The following is a 6,149-nucleotide window of genomic DNA, read 5'->3' on the forward strand; positions in this document are numbered from 1 at the left end:
CATGCGAGTGTGCAAGGTGTGTGTGTGTGTGTGAGTGAGTGAGTGAGTGAGTGAGAGTGTGAGAGAGAGAGAGAGTGAGAGAGAGAGAGAGAGAGAGAGAGAGAGAGAGAGAGAGAGGGAAAAAAAGGGGGGGTCTGCCCACAGAAAGGGGGACCCGGGAAGCATCTGCCCACAATTGTCTTTGGCTTTAGTGTCTAAACTCATTACCAGATTTGGGATTTGTGAGTCTTGTCCTTTATTCCTGTTTACCTCGTGCGTGTCTTCGTGATCATGGCTTTGTTTTGTGTGTGTGTGAGAGAGAGGGGTATTGTATAGAGAGGAAGTGAGATCATTTAAGTGGCTTGTCAAGGTTTAATTTGTTTAATCCTAAGCCTACAAAGGCTTTTAGCGAGAAAGAGCATGTACATAAGAAAGAGCGAGAGATAATTTTTACCCCTTCATTGGCATAGAGAGAGAGGGGGAATGAAAGAGCATGAGAGAGAGTAAGTGAGTTTGAGACAAAGGAAGAGAGACTGAGTGAGTTAGAGACAGTGTGAGAGAGTAAGTGAGTTAGAATCAGGGTGAGAGAGAGTAAGTGAGTTAGAGACATAGTGAGTGAGTGAGTGAGTGAGTGAGTGAGTGAGTGAGTGAGTGAGTGAGTGAGTGAGTGAGTGAGTGAGTGAGTGAGTGAGTGAGTGAGTGAGTGAGTGAGTGAGTGAGTGAGTGAGTGAGTGAGTGAGAGTAAGTGAGTTAGAGAGAGAGAGAGACTCAGTGAGTTAGAGAGAGAGAGAGTAAGTGAGTTAGAGACAGTGTGAGAGAGAAAGTGAGTTAGAGACAGAGTGAGAGAGTAAGTGAATTAGAGACAAGAGTGAGAGAGAAAGTGAGTTAGAGACAAGAGTGAGAGAGTAAGTGAATTAGAGACAAGAGTGAGAGAGAGTAATTGAGTTAGAGACATTGTGAGAGAGAAGTGCTTTTCTTGATTTTTTGGGAGGGAGGGGAAGAGAGAGAGAGAGAGTGAGTGTGCGCGACAGTGATAAAGAGAGGGAGGGAGGGAAGGAGTGAGAGAGAAAGAGAGGGAGACTGAAAGTGTGTGAGGGAGTGAGAGAGAGTAAGTGAGAGAGAGAAAGTGTTGTTTTGTGAGGGAGGGGTGTTGGAGATCAGGTGAGGGGATTATTGAAGATGTTTAACCAAGAGCTACTCCTCAACACATCCATGTAGCAAAATCTCATGGAACTAATGACCAAATCATCTGGACGGTGCTACCCCAGCCAGTAACCCTCTCTATCCGATTATCCAGTGTGTTTGTAGTCAATGCAGTAGTGATGCAGTAGTCACAGGTTTCCACTGTGGAGAATGTCAATTAAACTCTTCATTGTTGAGGAAGAGCTTGTAAGTAAGCATTTCACTGTAGCGATGATTTACACCTGTTGCTGTTTTTCAGCGTCTATTGATACTGCCACTTTTGGAGCATTGAGGTTTTTGGTGTGATGGATTACGTTGAAAAAAAAACCCAGCAGAGATTGTCTGGAGATCCTGTTTGATCTGAGTGAATTACCTTTTTGTTTTAATGTTTCTATGCGAAAAGCCTATACCTTAGCAATGATTTTATAATCCACATTCAAGAGTGAAACTGAGCAGTAGGATCCGCATGACAATGGAACCTTTTTTTTTAAGTATGGTAATTTTAGTCAAACATAGTGATGAAGGAAGTTAATTTTTCTCTAGAGCTACTGTGAGCATAAGTAACATAGGCTTTAGTCATTTGGGATGAAAGTGTCATTAAAATTACACTGGGAATACATTACCAGCAGATTTCACCTTTTATCGATTATTAATGACCTCTAACAGTTCACCTTGGGTAATGTTTCTATCCATGCACATTTTGTCTGCCTTCAGAAAGTGTTCATACCCCTTGACTTTTTCGATATTTTGTTAAATTACAGCATTGTTCTAAAATGTATTCAATTGTTTTCCCCTCATCAATCTACACATAATACCCAATACCTGAATTAAAAATGTACTGATATATATATTTTTTTATCACACATCTACACACAATACCCCATAATGACAGTTAAAACGTTTTTTTTATAAATCTTTGCAAGTTTATTGAAAATAATACAAAAATATACAATTTACATAAGTTTTCACCCCCTTAATCAATACATGTTAGAATCACCTTTGGCCGCAATTACGGCGGTGAGTCTTTCTGGCTCTAAGTCTCTAAGAGCTTTGTTTACCTGGAATGCACAATATTTGCACAACATTTAACAAAAATATTCTTCAAGCTCTGTCAAGTTGTTTGTTGATCATTGCTAGACAGCCATTTCCATGTCTTGCCATAGATTTTCAAGCCAATTTAAGTCAAATCTGTAAATAGGCCACTCAAGAACATTCAATGTTGATTTGGTAAGCAACTCCAATGTATGGCTTTATGTTTTTGATTATGTACCTGCTGAAAGGAGGTGTCTATGTCTGTAGAAAAGCAGACTGAAACAGGTTTTTCTCTAGGATTTTGCCTGTGCTAAGTTTATTTTTATCCTCAAAAACTCACTTGTCCTTGGCAATCTTGGCAGTGATAAGCATACCCATAACTTGATGCAGCTACCATGCTTGAAAATATGAAGAGCGGTACTTAGTTACGTGTTGTGTTGGATTTTCCCCATAACGCTTTGTATTCAGGACATTAAGTACATTTATTTGCCACATTTTTTGCAGTTTTACTTTAGAGCCTTATTGCAAACAGGATGCATATTTTCTGTACAGGCTTCTTCTTTTCACTCTGTCATTTAGATTAGTATTGTGGAGTAACTACAATGTTGTTGATCAAGCCTCAGTTCTCTCATATCACAGCTATTAAACTCTGTAACTGTTTTAAAGTCACCATTGGCTTCATGGTGAAATCCCGGAGCGCTTTCCTTCCTCTTTGGCAACTGAGATAGGAAAGATGCCTGTATCTTTTTAGTGACTGGGTGTATTGATACACAATACAAAATGTAATTAATAACCATCCTCACAGGAATATTCAATGTCTGCTTTTTAAAAATGTCTACCCATCTATCATCTTGCATTTGTGGAATACAAAGATGAGGTAGTCATTCAAAAATGATAAACACTCGTCCATGCAAATGATTGTGACTTGTTAATTGTAAATTGAACTGAGCTTATTTAGGCGCAGGGTGCAGCAGGTGTTTATTTGGGTCCAGGGGCAGGCAGAAGGCCATATGCAGGGGCTCCAAAAAGGCAAAAGTACAGGCAGGGAAAGGCTAATAACATAGCCCGGGAGATGAGGCAAGAGGTTAATGACAGGAACTCCGATAGGCAAAGGTACGGGCAGGGAATAAGCAAAAAGGCGTGAGTGAGGATAGCCACAACTATGATACACGGGAGGACTAATACGGGAAATAACAGAGCTCTGAATATAAATATGTATCATAACAAATAATACCTCACAATGATGGTGTGCAAAGAACTTAACTAAACAGTGTGTGTAAATGACATACAGGTGTGTGAACAGGTGATCAGAATTTAGGTGATTGGGATCTGGAGAGTGAGCTACGTTCAGGGGATCTGTGTTCAGGGGACCCCCCCTCCCCCCCTCCCCTCCTCTTGACGGCCTAGGAAGCTGAGCAGGTGTCCTCCCATAGGGACGTGGAGCTGGGCGGTCTGGAAGGTTACGGTGGAAAGACAGGATCATGGCTGGGTCAAGGATGTCCTGGGCGGGGACCCAGGACCGTTCTTCAGGTCCTAACCCCTCCCAAACCAGGTAGTGGATGCGACCCAGGCACTTGGACCCAGGCATTTGGAGTCAAGGAGGGATTGGACTGCATAAACCAGTGCACCGCCGATGTCAAACGGAGGGGGTGCGCTGAGGTGCGCCTCTGAAGGATGGAGAGGGCTGTATCTCAGGCTTGAAAAGGGACACATGGAAGGATGAGGAGATCTGGTAATGGAGGGGCAACTGGAGACGGTAGGTGACAGGATTGATGCGGTGTGTTATTTTAGTAGTTTGCGAGGTCTCTTAGCCCATGCACAGACGGGACAGGAAATAACGTAATCTCGTACGTCTGCTGTTAGGAATGACAACTAGAACTTGCATGTCAGTAGCTCTGTGGTCCGGGCGATCCCTGGATGGCCAGAACTCGATGAGGTATGGCACCACTGCATTAGTTGGGGTCTGACGGATGAAGGAACATAGGTCTTGCCTGCAGGGGTGTCAGAGGTGCAGGGTCATGCGTAGGGCCTCTTGGACGGCTGATTGGATTTCCGACTGTACGGGTCCCACGACACAAGACAGAGGCAGGATGGGCTCGGGAGCTGGGTTAGAGGAAGGGGAGTCAAATAGATGGGATAAGGAATCAGCCATCACATTTTTCTTGCCAGGCAGATAGGTGACGGTGAAGTCGAAGCGTGTGAAGTGTGCCCAGCGAGCCTGTCTGGGGTTTAGCCTCTTAGCACTTCTTATGTACTCCAAATTGCGGTGGTCGGTAAGGACAAGGAATGGGTGATGTTCTCCCTCTAACCAGTGGCACCACTCTTCAATAGCCAGCTTAATGGCGAGGCGCTCTCGGTTCCTGACATCATAGTTCCCCTCAGCGGGTGACAGTTTCTTGGAAAAGAAGCCACATGGGTGTAATTTGGGAGGTGTCCCTACCCGCTGAGAGAGAACCACTCCTACGCCGACCTCGGATGCATCAACCTCCAGAACAAAAGGAAGGGTAGGATCTGGCTGGCTAAGGATGGGTGCAGAGGTAAAGAGTTGTTTCAAGGTCTCGAAAGCAGTAAGGGATGTGTCGGTCCATTGGATGGTACTGTTTTTTTGACTGGCGAAAGCTGAGAGAGGAGAGTTTGTGCTGCTGAAGTTTCCTATGAACCGGCGGTAGTAGTTGGAAAGTCCTAAGAAACGTTAAACATGGCCATGACTTTGCCTTTGTCCATGTTGACCCATCCTGGTGTCAACACGAAACCGAGGAAAGGTACCATAATAACGTGAAAGGCACTCTTCTCAACCGTGACATAAAGATGGTGGTCCTGTAGCCGTTGGAGGAGCTGCTGCACATGTTGCACGTGCTCTGCAATGGAATGAGAGTAGATCAAGATATCGTCAATGTACAGTGGGGCAAAAAGTATTTAGTCAGCCACCAATTGTGCAAGTTTTCCCACTTAAAAAGATGAGAGAGGCCTGTAATTTTCATCATAGGTACACTTCAACTATGACAGCAAAATGAGAAAAAAAAATCCAGAAAATCACATTGTAGGATTTTGTAATGAATTTATTTGCAAATTATGGTGGAAAATAAGTATTTGGTCACCTACAAACAAGCAAAATTTCTGGCTCTCACAGACCTTCTTTAAGAGGCTCCTCTGTCCTCCACTCATTACCTGTATTAATGGCACCTGTTTGAACTTGTTATCAGTATAAAAGACACCTGTCCACAACCTCAAACAGTCACACTCCAAACTCCACTATGTCCAAGACCAAAGAGCTGTCAAAGGACACCAGAAACAAAATTGTAGACCTGCACCAGGCTGGGAAGACTGAATCTGCAATAGGTAAGCAGCTTGGTTTGAAGAAATCAACTGTGGGAGCAATTATTAGGAAATGGAAGACATACAAGACCACTGATAATCTCCCTCAATCTGGGGCTCCACGCAAGATCTCACCCCGTGGGGTCAAAATGATCACAAGAACGGTGAGCAAAAATCCCAGAACTACACGGGGGGACCTAGTGAATGACCTACAGAGAGCTGGGACCAAAGTAGCAAAGCCTACCATCAGTAACACACTACGCCGCCAGGGACTCAAATCCTGCAGTGCCAGACGTGTCCCCCTGCTTAAGCCAGTACATGTCCAGGCCCATCTGAAGTTTGCTAGAGAGCATTTGGATGATCCAGAAGAAGATTGGGAGAATGTCATATGGTCAGATGAAACCAAAATATAACTTTTTGGTAAAAACTCAACTCATTGTGTTTGGAGGACAACGAATGCTGAGTTGCATCCAAAGAACACCATACCTACTGTGAAGGATGGGGGTGGAAACATCATGCTTTGGGGCTGTTTTTCTGCAAAGGGACCAGGACGACTGATCCGTGTAAAGGAATGAATGAATGGGGCCATGTATCATGAGATTTTGAGATAAAAAAAACTCTTTCCATCAGCAAGGGCATTG

This window comes from Oncorhynchus masou, chromosome 5 (assembly GCF_036934945.1).
Source record: "Oncorhynchus masou masou isolate Uvic2021 chromosome 5, UVic_Omas_1.1, whole genome shotgun sequence".
Taxonomy (NCBI): domain Eukaryota; kingdom Metazoa; phylum Chordata; class Actinopteri; order Salmoniformes; family Salmonidae; genus Oncorhynchus; species Oncorhynchus masou.